The sequence below is a fragment of the Drosophila sechellia genome, chromosome 2R (genome assembly GCF_004382195.2).
Source record: "Drosophila sechellia strain sech25 chromosome 2R, ASM438219v1, whole genome shotgun sequence".
Lineage (NCBI taxonomy): Eukaryota > Metazoa > Arthropoda > Insecta > Diptera > Drosophilidae > Drosophila > Drosophila sechellia.
The window spans coordinates 3,078,798-3,092,463 of NC_045950.1; the positions used below are offsets into that span (position 1 = coordinate 3,078,798).

General features: G+C 41.7%; 1 protein-coding gene across 2 annotated transcripts in view; it reads right to left on the reverse strand.

Moving 5' to 3' along the window:
* The window catches only part of LOC6607891 (rap guanine nucleotide exchange factor 4), a 45,509-nt gene that overhangs the window by 22,986 nt on the left and 8,857 nt on the right, over window positions 1-13,666 (reverse strand). The window contains exon 1 of one of the 2 annotated variants that reach the window (XM_032715763.1): window positions 5,551-6,083. The exons of the other annotated variant lie outside the window; for it this stretch is intronic. The gene's annotated coding sequence lies outside the window, so the exon portion shown is untranslated. Of the gene's footprint in view, window positions 1-5,550; window positions 6,084-13,666 lie in introns of those variants that run through there. 2 annotated transcript variants of the gene reach the window in all.

Sequence of the window (13,666 nt, forward strand, 5' to 3'; positions counted from 1 at the left end):
ATTCCACACTAATCGGGTGTTTAAAGAAGCGCTTATGAAGCCCAATAGTTAATAAGGGTACATTATTGTAATGAATTACCAGACCCACAATTGTGTGTGCTTAACGCCCCGATTAAGCTTACGGTTAGCCGCCCCAAGTCTCATTTTGAAGGGGTATAATCCGATTAGGATGTGCATTTGTGCCGGGGAATCCCCTTATATTGTAGGTTGGGAAAGCGGGAACACTAACGCGATTATGGCGGATTTATTTTCTCCAATTCGAGGGAGCCAAGGCAGTATTGACCTTGTGCATTTCTTATCACAAGCTGCTCGAATTATTGGACCAGCCCCAGGGCGGACCAGAGTCAATGCCTGGAGTGTCCTTGGCTGTCATTGTCTTGAACTGGGCGTGTTCCTTTGGCTTAGTGCTGCAACTGACACTTCTATGTCCCACTCGGACCTGGGAATCTGCTGCAAGTGGCGACAAAAGGTGAGCAACGATTCGATTTGAATCTGACCGCCGATACAAATCAAGTCCTCCTGCCCGACCTTGAAGTGCTCAGCCTCGGCCCACATGGGTCACGGTGTTCCATACAAACCCGCACTAAGATGGGAAACAAAAGTAACGCAAAGCGCGGCATTCTTGGCATAATGAAGCGCTCGACGAAAAGAAAGAAAGGCACTGAGGAAGCGGTGAGCAAAAACTAGATTGCCCCTCTGGCTGCACTTATGCGCTAAATAAAAATGCAAATCTAAATGCAGCTAAGAGCCGAGAAGGGCCCAAGAAGCCAGGCGAGCACACAAAGGAAACCCCACGCCGACGGCGCACAATGCAGATTCTTGAAGAATGAAGAACGCGCTCGAGGGCCCTCTAAGTCGACATCTGACTGCCGCAGTCTCTGGCGGATTGTTGTCTCCGGGGAGACGGCCTGGCTAATTGCAGATGCATCTCGGCTGCATCTCGCGGACTTCTTGTAAACAGTCGCCTAATTGTTTGCTCTGCATAGGTGTTGCGTCCCGAAGACACAGCTCTTTCGAATGCAAATGCTGGCGGAGAAGGGGGAACTCGAGTGCCTGTCCCAGTCCCAACCCCAATCCCCTCCAGGCTGCGTACAGCATGAGCGAGCGCCTTGAATAAATTAGTTTTCTTTGTGTCTGGATGTGGGACAATCTAAACAAATCGTGAGCGGGGAGCATGGGATTCTGCATTTCCTGTGGGGTGACAACGGTGACGATGTCGCGTCTGCGTATTATGTAAATCACAAGAGAAGCCGAAACGGAGGGGCGCAGGTGGGGGAATCCCCTACGTCAAAACAGAAACACACGCCTCTGCAGAACCCAACCTTTGCAGCATAATCATCAGCATCACAAGAGCATCTTGATAAATTGTAATAGGCTTTAAGCCTTCTGAGTGCGCATTCGAGTGAAACAGCACCCATTCCAGTTAGATACGCGCACTCCCCAGGCAGCGGCAATAATTAGCCAGATTCCACTTTGTCGCAGGATGACAATGGCGCATTCCTCCTGCTGGATTTTTCAATCACCGCCAGACTCTTGGAGCAGCACGATGATGGCTGATTGAATTTCTGGGCTGACATATTCGAGCCGCGACTCTGATTGTGATTGCGATTGCTATTGCTATTGCTGTTGTGATTGTGATTGTGTGGCATGTGTGGCAGCTGCTGCTGCTCCGTATTGATTCGGTGCTGATTGTGTGCCGAGGGCTTTGTTTCATCGCAGCTCCACTGTCTTCGGCGGAAGCCATAAAAAGATGACCGGGTGTGATGTACTGACAAGTGCTGGGTCAATGTGTCAAAAGAGAGAGCCCGAAGCGGCTGTCCATCAGGCGAGATGACACAGATTGTCGCTCGCACGCCGGCCAAGTTGCAAGTTGTTGACTTATACTGTTGCAACTGGAGCGGACTGGCGGTAGCTGCCACCCAGAGATCCGCTTTTACGGGGCGCAATAAAACGCTCGCTTGAGAGCACCGTGAATATGTTTTATGTGCCCAGATGGCACCACGTGGCGTATACGCACTTTAAACCAAAATTGCCTTTTGTGCCGTGAATTTAGAAGAGGTACAGGCCAGAGCTTTGGGCAAATAAATGACAAAGCCATTTGTAATGAAATATTAAGGCCGGCAGTAAAAGCAAAGGAGCTGGTGGGGCGGGGTGTTGGACGCAGCGGGAAATGGGCCGGAAAACATCAGCATTATACTTATTCATTATGCTGCTGGTCTAGGCGGGGGCGTTTACGCATTCGCATTCCAGATCGTGGGTGTTAGTACGAGTTTTATTGGACGCACAGCACATAAACATGATGCGGTCCGGGCATTTGGAGCGTGGAGCACATGGCCCGAAGGCAGGAGGAAAATCGATACCCACATGGCCACATGAGCAACCCAAAGATCTGGCCAAAAGCGAGGCGTTGCAGTTTCCACGGCGCAGGTAGCAGAGTATAAGTGAATTAGGGAAACTATGTCAGAAATCAATTATTCAAATGGAGTCGCGCACGCATCAAATTTGATTTCCACTCAAACGAAAACACAGTGTGTTTTCAAAAGCAAATTAATAGCTCTGTGCTTCCCGTTTTGGCAAATCTAGTTTTGGTCCCAGCCAGCAGCAAAAATAAATCCAACTAGATTCCTACGATGACAACAGCAAATCACGATTGCCTTTATGGGCATGCCACCAAATAGGAAACGGGTATGATTGTGTATAAAAACCCTTTCAAGTTGTCACTACTGAAGTGGTTGGCTGGTTGGTTTGCTCGGCTTTTGCTGGCAACTTGGCTTTAAGCCACAGCCACAGCCAGAGTCCCACGCTCTTAGCCACCGAAATGTAAATTGGGCAAAACGCACGCCGAGCAAACTTTTGTTCCCATGGCTGGCAGAACGGGGGAAAAGGTCGATAAGAATATTGTTTAACTCAATTCAGCACGCGAATCTGAACTCAGCCCGATTTGTTGATAAAAAGTGAAAGTGGAAAGTGGAAAGCGAAAAGGCAACAGAACAGCGAGGGGAGGGGAGTCGATTCGCAGCCCCGGGCAATCAAATTGAAAATTCTCCATTGCGCAAATATTGATTTTGTTCGCTGCATAAAGTTTATGCGTCCAAAAAGAGAAATTCAAGTAGACCAAGTAGGCAAATTCGCCTCCTAATTTCCTCTGCTATAAGCAATAAGTTGGAAACCATTCTCAATCCGTCTGCGATCTCAAGTGTCTGGGGCAAGGTCGCTTTTTGTGGCAGTCTCGTTCTGGCTTTTTTTGCCCGGCGCTAATTCGACGCCTCTGCCAGTGGAGTCGTGTGTTGCGAGCTTTATCTTTTTCCCAACATATTATTTATGGTAATCGACATCAAATGCCGCCATTAAGCTTATTGCCATGGCAAGCGGCAACAGCAAAGGCGTTTTCTTGCTTCTTTTAGCTGCTTTTTTTTGGGCTCAGTGCTTCTGCTATTTATAGGCTTCCAAAGCTAAAAATATTGTACATCTGCATGGGTAAATTCTAAAAAGATGTGGAAGTATATGAGCGAATTTAGTCGAACTTTCCTATACACTATCTGTTCATATCTATTCCCTGATATTAGGAATATAACATAAATTTCAGTTTTGATATTTACATTAGTATCTGTGAATCCTATAACATTTTCTTTTACTATTCATGCATTTAAATATGGCTTTGTTGATATTAATAATGGTCTATTATCTGTTCTAAATTTATACTAATAAATATTATATATATTATGCACTACAGCGAATTGTATTGCCCCATTGAAATCTGAAGATTCTACGAAACATTACATATTTTCGGCGAAAAGTTTTAATTTTTTTGTCAGGGTATTTTAACAGCATTTGCATACAGTGCATATTCGAAGCGTTGAACTTTTGAATGAATTTATGACAAGCACGTCGTCCCTCCGCTGAAAATCTACCTCTCGTTTGGCAATAATTTGTTTGTATCTCATATTTGATTTTCGTTATGTACGCGCCGTGGTAAGGGGGTGTGTATCTTTTGGCACCTTATCAGCAGATTATTTGCATAATTTGAGAATATTTTTCGAATCGAACATTGGCTTTCCGCGAATCGCTGCCGCTGCTCGGGCTTATCTAATGAAGCAGTGGCGAGAGATAGCGATTAGAAATCTCCTTATCCCCGAATGGCGCGTGTTCAGCCAGCCCTGAATGTGTGCTCATTAAATTATTGCAAAGTTGCTAATGGAAAAAGTCGTGCGATAAAAATGAATTTATTGCATTTTTCGGTTAATTTGCCATTGTAAACTTATTTAATTACGAACTTTTTCCACGCTAATGCGAACTTTTCAGCGCGCAAGGAGTAAACTACCTAATTGGGGATGGGGAGCTGCCCGCTGATGGATAATTGCCCCGAGCTGAAAGTGCCCCATTTCATCCGCTGCTGTTATAAATAAATAAACATTATGAAACCACTTTTATCCTGATTAATATCATCATGCGCTCACCACCACACATGCATGTGCATATACATACACACGTACGAGAGTATAAACATTTTTGTTTAAGGCCCTGGAAAACTGCTTTTTAACCGCCCACTCGAACTCCGTCCTCCGCCCAAGCTATTAAAGATTATTAAAAGCACCTTGATCTCGGGAGAAGGAGTTCCCTCCCATGTGGCGCTGATGCTCTTGCTCCGTCGTGGCACGCAGGCCAAACTTATTGATCCATAAAGCGTATAAAACACGAGCAGTATTTGTATCTCACGTTGGGATGCGATGAGGTGGGCGGATTGTGTTTGGACTGAAGGGGTTGTCGGTGGAGGGGAAGATGTGCATGCGGATGATCTTTGACCTACCACTTTCTATTTTAGGCCCAATTAGGTTGCAGCTATTCTCTTTAGGAATTACCCCGGTGAACATAAATCTCAATATGTACACAATGCTCATCGGGAGTGGGCCATGTCTTCATCTGCAGAGGTGGTTCCCTCCCCGGGCAGTATCAATCTTTCATCTTCGTCTGCATTTGTTATAGTCGAGCTCCCCTAGTTGAGCACTCATTTATGCATTTTATTGGCTCTTGGCTAACTTGGAGCACCATCAATCATCTCGATGGCTATTCAGCTGCGATCTACTCTGCCTTTTGTGCTTATATTTATTATTTGGACGGGCCGTCATAAGTGGTCCACCTGTTGGGCGAACCGCCTGCCCAGCAGTTTGCCAATAATTTTAACCAATTATGCAAATCGCATTTATTGGCCCATGATTTATGCGATTTTCGAGACTGTGCATATACATTTGTATGTATAAGATGGGCGAAATGGAGCGAGAGGAGCTGTGTTGACAGTCGGAACTGATTTGGAGCCCAAGGAGCCATTACTCATCTTTCCGGAAGTGCTGTGTGTGTGCCCACTCACATCACTCAGCCCAGGTGAAGTGTTCTCGTGTTGCTAATAATATACATATACCCATATAATAATAGACCCATTCTGGCTCACGTTTACCCAACTGGCTTCGAAAACAGTTCTTTCCAGATAAGAGGCCGATAAGAACCCTATACGAGTACGAGTATATGGGGCCAATGCAAATAGCAGATACGCACCAGAGAAGAATTCGCTGCTCTTTCCGCTGCAACCTTCCAGCAGATTTAATGAATGAAATCAACTTGAATTAAATTCCTCCATATTGCGGCTTTGTTTCTGGCTTTACTTGTTTACACACACTGCAGCTGTTGAATCACCAGAGAGGCGAGAAATGTGTTTTCGGCTGCCTTGCTTTGTTTCGCTTGGAAGGTAATAAATTTTTAACACAATTGCATTGCATAAACAATTTCAAAACTGCACTCGGAACGGGCCTGTTTACACTCCGTTGTCGTGTCGATTACATTTTTGGCCAATAGATTTAACTGGTTTATTTCGACTTGAAAAACGCCCGCGCGCGAATCTTTCAGCACAGCCCACGCACTTTCTGCAGCATGGCCAACTTGAAGATACTCGAATCGCGCAGGGAAACAGATACGGATGGGCTCCACTGGCGGTGATATAGAGGTGTAAACAGAGGCAGAGATTCAAACCAAGGCGAACCGAACCGAACCAAACCGAACTGAACCTCTGGGCCAGCGATCGAGTTGTGCGCCGCTGGAGAGCTCGGCACGTATTAATTTCTGCGGCAGCACTAAATTATCCGAAAGATACGTTCCGCTGGTCGCGCACCAGCGCACATAGCCACATATGTGGGCAACTTCGCTGCCGGCGTCGCCAACTTGTTTGACAGCGAGGTAAACACAACCGGAGCGAAGATCTGCCTCGCCTTCTGTCCCTTCTGGATGTTTATATTTACACGTCCCGAAATCCGGATGGGATGGCACGGCATGGCGGGGGTGATCTCGATGGGTCAGATGCGCGACGGGTGTCGTTGATTTCAATGAAGAGCCACAATTTGTCGTCTCAAGTGGCTCGTTGATCTGCATCCGACGCGCTGTCTTCTAGTTCGTCTCGCGCTAGACAAGTATCTCGGTTTATTCTAAGTCTGAGAATCAGACATCCGACAGCCATTTCCCCCAGCCCCTAACTGTTTGTTGGGCAAAATGATTGGATTCAACAGTAACATTGGCTAGCCCAAGTCAGCTGGTTCTTGATGCCATCGTATGCAAATGACTCCCATCGGAATTGGAGTTTTTGGCTAATTAAACGTTTCGTCGAACGGGGCCACAAATGAGGTCGAATGAGGCCAGCCGAGAGAATCTGTGATTTGTATTTGCCCATTGTGGCAGGCGGCTCTTGACCAAAGAGCGAATGCTTCCGCTTTGAGGTGTCTTGGCGGAAATGGCTCTTGCAAATCAAATCAAATGTTTTGTGGCTTGAGGCTTTTGTGTCCCACAAAACGAGTAGAGTGTGTGTGCTCTATTTAAGTCGAGAGTTTTCACTGCTCATCCAATTATTTGTGGAGATGCTTTCTCCGAGCGCGGGTCGCACAGATCAAACACCTACGAATGGAGTGAACTTGAATATCGATGCTGCTGGGTCAGCAGGGTGGCCGTGGCCCGAAACTGGTCTGGAGGAAGCCCCGATCACCTGCACCTAATGATACATAATTACATGTGGGCAAAGTTTCAGTTTCCAAAGCATTTTCATTAGTTTGATGGCCTTTCTGCCAGGGAAGGCCTGTTCGGGCGTTCCGGCTGTAATTATATAATCATTTTAATTGGATCCGGCAATGTTTGCCGGCGCGGCGGCTCCGTCGACACATAACAAAGATTAATCGTGCTTATGTCGGCGGGTCAGGAGACAAGAAGTCGAGCTAGACGAGCTCAAGTGCGAGCCATGGCTCTGTATCTTGCAGATACCTCGCCATGCAAGGTCGCTTGAGTGGGTGGGGCTGGTATCCCGAATGCAGATTCCATTGCAATACAAAATTAATTCAATTATAACGGCTCTCTGCAGGTACGACGCCCCCGCTTGACTTTGCCTTGGGCAGCCTCGGGGTTTTCACCAAGACTGTTCACACATGAACACGAATATATTTAAAGACTTACAATTTTGGGCTCCGTTCATATCTTATGTAAATGAATCGAGAGCGATAAATTATATTTAGGATTTTGTTATCTAAAGCGACATGGGTGCATTGCTCAAAAACATGTAATTTAAGTGCACACTACATGAGTCAGTCACTTGAGATCGTTCCCCGCCTCCTAAAATAGTCCCTTAGTGGGAGACCACAGATAAGGTCCTCGCCGCTCAAGATAGGCAGATGTGCCCGAGCGTGGGACCTCGATAAGGCGGGGACTATTTACTTAGGCCTCTGCGTAGGCCATTTACTTTAAGATGCGATTCTCATGTCACCTAGTTAAACCGAAGATATTTCCAAATAAAATCAGTTTCTTACAAAAACTCAACGAGTAAAGTCTTCTTATTTGGGATTTTACATTTGGTCAATCGAGCCTTTAATCGACTCTGCAGTTTCCCCCTACCAAAGGTAAGGAACTCAGAGAAAGGCCAGCTCCTTTAAGCATCTTACAGCTAAAGGTAGCAAAAATAAGTGACTCTTGTTTCCCCCTACCAAAGGTAAGGAACAGAGTATAAATATAAAAAGCAAAAAGATACAAAAGAATCTTTTATGTTTTAAAACAAGCACCTTATAGTCTATAGCTAAAGGTTGCTTTGTGTACCATTATAAATTGTGGTAAGGCGTGCTTGAGGCCATACATCAGCAATTGTGAAATTAAAAAGTGCATAACAAAAGTGCCTTATAAATGCTCTAATAGCATTAAATCAGCTCATAAATAGAGTGCAGTGTATATGCCATAAGAGCATAAATTAAATAAAAAGTGCCTGAAAACAGTGCCTTATAAATGCTCTAATAGCATTAAATCAGCTCATAAATAGAGTGCAGTGTATATGCCAAAAGAGCATAAATGCCGAAATAAATGGCTAAAAAACAAAAAATCTGACTGGACTACAAAAATAATAAAACGTGCCAAATAAAAAAAAAAAAAAAAAATCATCTTTAAACATCGACGGAGCCTTAAAGAAGAGAAGGAAGTCAAATTCAAAGGAGCCTCTACCAGCAGCAGAAGCAGCAACAACAGCAGCAGCAGAAGCAGCAACAGCAGTAGCAACAGCAGCAACAACAGCAGCAACAGCAGCAGCAACAACAACGACATCAGCTAAGTCAAAACAAGAATTTTCTGTTTATCCAAACACACATATATATATAAATACATATAAAATACATATACACGTACTATATATATTAAGAAATTACAAAAAATTTTCAAAATGATGTCAGAAAAGACTATTCAATTCCTTAAGAAGCAGTCCGAAATTATTTTGGAAATTAGAAAGTTGGAAGTAAAACCAACATTAACAGATGTAGAAATTCTAAAATTAAATGAGCTTCAAAAATGTTTCATTGCTAATCATAGCAATTTGTTAAAGATCGGCGTTGTCGATCATGAATATTTTAACGCGAAGCAGTATGATTTAATAATGATGGTGTTAGAAAAAATTAAAAATAAAAATGAAAAAATTAAGGGCGAGTCGGTAGAAAACACTTTCCCTAAATCAAACACTGTCCCTAAATCAAACCCTCCCCCTACATTAAACCTTGAAATGTGTGGTCACCCTGAAAAAGAGGGTATAGCACAAAACAACGCTTTAAAAGTAGAGCAGGCATTTCGAAATAATGTTGGCCAATTTCGAGTATATCTAGAAGATACGTCTAAACTAATAGACAGTAGTCCAGATTTCCTTAAAATAAGGAAAAATAAAATTGAATTTTTATGGCATAAAATAGATAACCTGATTGAACAGGTGAATAGTCATTTTGAGAGCTCGCTATTCGAAGAAGAAATTAGCGAACTTGAATTTGACAAACAAAATATTCTTACAGCCATTAATAGTCGACTCAGTGGCACAATAAATAAAGCTGAAATGTCGACGGTTGTTAAGGCGGAGGAGTTACCAACCCTGCCTAAAATACAGATTCCCACTTTCCTTGGTGATTCCAAAGAATGGGATCTTTTTAATGAACTCTTTACAGAGCTCATACATGTGAGAGAGGATCTCAGTCCTTCTCTCAAATTTAATTATCTAAAGTCAGCATTAAAAGGAGAAGCCAGAAATGTGGTTACTCATTTACTGCTCGGCTCTGGAGAAAATTATGAAGCCACTTGGGAGTTTTTGACCAAGCGATATGAGAATAAAAGAAACATATTCTCAGATCATATGAATAGGCTTATGGATATGCCAAATTTAAATTTAGAATCCAATAAGCAAATAAAGACATTTATTGACACGATTAACGAGTCAATTTATATTATAAAATTAAAGGCACAATTACCAGAAGATGTGGATGCAATTTTCGCTCACATAATTCTTCGGAAATTCAATAAAGAATCACTCAATTTATATGAAAGCCATGTTAAAAAGACAAAAGAAATACAGGCACTTTCTGATGTCATGGACTTTTTAGAGCAAAGGCTCAATTCTATATCATCATTCTCACAGGAAGTAAAACCTGTAAAGAAAATGATTAATAATAACAAGAATAAAAATTATAGTGACAATTGTGCATATTGCAAACTACCAGGGCATTATTTAATTCAATGCCATAAATTTAAAATAATGAATCCAGCAGAACGGTCTGACTGGGTAAGAAAAAATGGGATTTGCCTAAGATGTCTGAGGCATCCGTTTGGTAAAAAATGTATAAGCGAGCAGCTTTGTTCGACTTGTCGTAAACCTCACCACACGTTACTTCACTTTGCAGGTCATAATCCAGAAAAAGTGAATACGTGTAGAACAACAGGTCAAGCCTTGTTGGCCACGGCCTTGATTCAAGTAAAGTCGAGGTATGGAGGCTTTGAACAATTAAGAGCATTGATTGATAGTGGCTCTCAAAGCACAATTATTTCAGAAGAGTCTGCACAGATTCTAAAATTGAAAAAATTTCGGTCTCATACTGAAATAAGTGGAGTATCTTCCACAGGAACGTGCATCTCCAAGCACAAAGCGGTTATTTCGATAAGAAATTCTCCGAAAAATTTAGAAATTGAAGCAATTATTCTCCCAAAACTTATGAAGGCACTTCCAGTCAACACGATTAATGTTGATCAGAAAAAATGGAAGAACTTTAAATTAGCCGACCCCGATTTTAATAAACCGGGTCGCATTGATCTAATCATTGGAGCAGACGTATATACTCACATTCTGCAAAATGGAGTTATAAAAATAGACGGTCTCCTTGGGCAAAAAACTGATTTCGGGTGGATAGTTTCTGGATGTAAAAAATCCAAAGGAAAAGAAACCATTGTAGCCACAACAATAGAAATAAAAGAGTTAGATCGCTACTGGGAAGTGGAAGAAGAAGAAAAAGATGATATCGAGTCTGAAATCTGTGAAAATAAATTTATCAAAACGACAAAAAAAGATTCAGATGGGCGATACATTGTGTCAATTCCATTCAAGGAGGATGTCACCTTAGGAGATTCAAAGAAACAAGCGATAGCTCGTTACATGAATCTGGAGAAAAAACTAAAAAGAAATGAAAAACTTAAGGTTGACTACACTAAATTCATGAATGAATACATGGATTTAGGACACATGATTGAAGTGAGTGATGAAGGCAAATATTTTTTACCGCACCAAGATAATGCATGTGAGATTCAGCCTCTAAAGCCAGATAAAGCGGCGAACTGCATCTATAAAACAGTAGTCGACTCTAAAAGTTACTGGGTAGAGTTAGAAAAGAAAAGTAGTTGGTTGTTTAAGGTTCCTGCGAATTCAAAAGTCCGTCTGCAATGTACTGGCTCTCAAATTGAATTGTTTGATTTGCCTCAGCAAGGAGTTTTAAGCATTGCGCCATATTGTACGGCAAGAACCGACGATAAAATTCTAGTTGCCCACCATAACATTCAGTCCGAAAGTGAAGAATTATTATCAACACCTTATATAGGAGAAGTTAGTGAAGTGCCGAAGATTATTTGGGATCCGCTGAAACTATCAATATTAAATCATACTGAGGAATTTAAACGATTGAATAATGAAATTAAATTTATGAAAGAGAACCATCAAAAATTGAAAGATTTACATTTCCATCATATTTCCGGACATGCTGGATTAATTATTGCTTTAATACTAATGATAGTATTAATAATATATTTCATACGGAAATGTGCTGTGCAACAAAGAATGCAAGCAATAACCTTTGCAGGTCCGTTGCCAGTACTATAAATATCAATAGTAAATAAACAATAAAATAATATAACAAATAAAAATATACAGTCCACTATATCGTTGTTTAATAGAAAATGTACTTCTACATAGAAAAAGCAAAATGTTTAAAATAAGTTAATTGAGTACAAATTGTTGAATTAAAAATAATATAAACCATAATTGTAATCCAATAAAATTAAAAGCCAGAAAAACTAGGCCCATTGAAATCTTAGTTGCAAAATAAATGAACATATATCAAATAAATACAGTCCACTACTGTTATAAATGCAACTAATATACTAATGTACATCTCAGCTTTGCTGGCCCTTTGGCAGAATGTTCACACATGAACACGAATATATTTAAAGACTTACAATTTTGGGCTCCGTTCATATCTTATGTAAATGAATCGAGAGCGATAAATTATATTTAGGATTTTGTTATCTAAAGCGACATGGGTGCATTGCTCAAAAACATGTAATTTAAGTGCACACTACATGAGTCAGTCACTTGAGATCGTTCCCCGCCTCCTAAAATAGTCCCTTAGTGGGAGACCACAGATAAGGTCCTCGCCGCTCAAGATAGGCAGATGTGCCCGAGCGTGGGACCTCGATAAGGCGGGGACTATTTACTTAGGCCTCTGCGTAGGCCATTTACTTTAAGATGCGATTCTCATGTCACCTAGTTAAACCGAAGATATTTCCAAATAAAATCAGTTTCTTACAAAAACTCAACGAGTAAAGTCTTCTTATTTGGGATTTTACAAAGACATTTATGAATTAGTTGCAATTTGTATCTGCCTCAGCTGTTTTTGCTACCTAAGGCCGCCCGCTCGCATTTCATTAGTCCCAAATTGGCGTCATCACGTGATCGGAGGTGATTCGGTCAGGGGAGCTGGGGAAGCCGGCGACAAAGGGGAAATCCGTAGAACTCCAAGCGGATCTAGCAGTGGCAGTCGGCGAAGTCTCGCATTCACACATAAATTTCCAGCACTCCGGTGTATCTTTCAGAAGCGGCACTTCCACTTTTGATGAGCACCTCTCGCATCGCGCATCACTCCAAATTAATTGTGGGTCTATTGATAGGGCCCTTCTTTGTTTTGGGGAACTGACTCTGAGATATCTGTGTATTTATCCGGCTCTGGAAATTGGGCTGTGCGTGCCGCACGCCACATTCATTCACCGAAATTCATAACACTCGCCGGCGAACGAAGTGTCAAAAACAGTTTCATAGGCCCAAAACACCGTGCATTCGCTTGAATAATGTATTATGGTATAATTGCGGGGGTTGCCCACAGGCAAATCCATTCCGGCTTTGCCCAAAGCCAATCAGCCGGAAAAATTATGCAAACGCAAATAAAAGGCAGCGGGAAATTCGGGTCAGCAAAGATGTTAACAGGAACGAATCGCTTTGATAAACCGGAGCGGAAGAAAAGTTATTTTGTGTACGGAATCGATTAAAGCCGGTTGCGGATAAAATTTCTTTTAGTTTTAACATTCATGTTTTCAATGGATGGGGCGCACTGAATATAAGCAAACCAAACGAAAGCTATAAAACATTTATACCTTATATACAAATATAGATGAAAGTACTTTTCCGAATGTATGCAAAAGCATTAAACGCATGAATATTTGAAATTGGGCGTAGACGAATTTAAACAACTAAAAGACTCCTCTATGTACCATAATATAAATAAATTTAATATAATCAGAATGAAAGTAAACTTTAGCTCTTAAAAGTTGAAATACCTTTTTTATTCACTAAACTCTTTAGAACCTGCCCAATATAAAATATATGACTTTTGAAGCAGCTACAAAACGATGATGCTCTATGAACATTACGTGGAAAACTTTTCGCAATTATTCATTTTCCAAATCCTAAACTATTTACATCCAGATAGCTTAAAAAGAACCCGATATGATTATGCGAGTTGTAAAAAAGTAAGTTCTGTTTGGTATATTTCCAGCTAGAAACCATTGAATGACAAGGCTTCGACCAAAAACT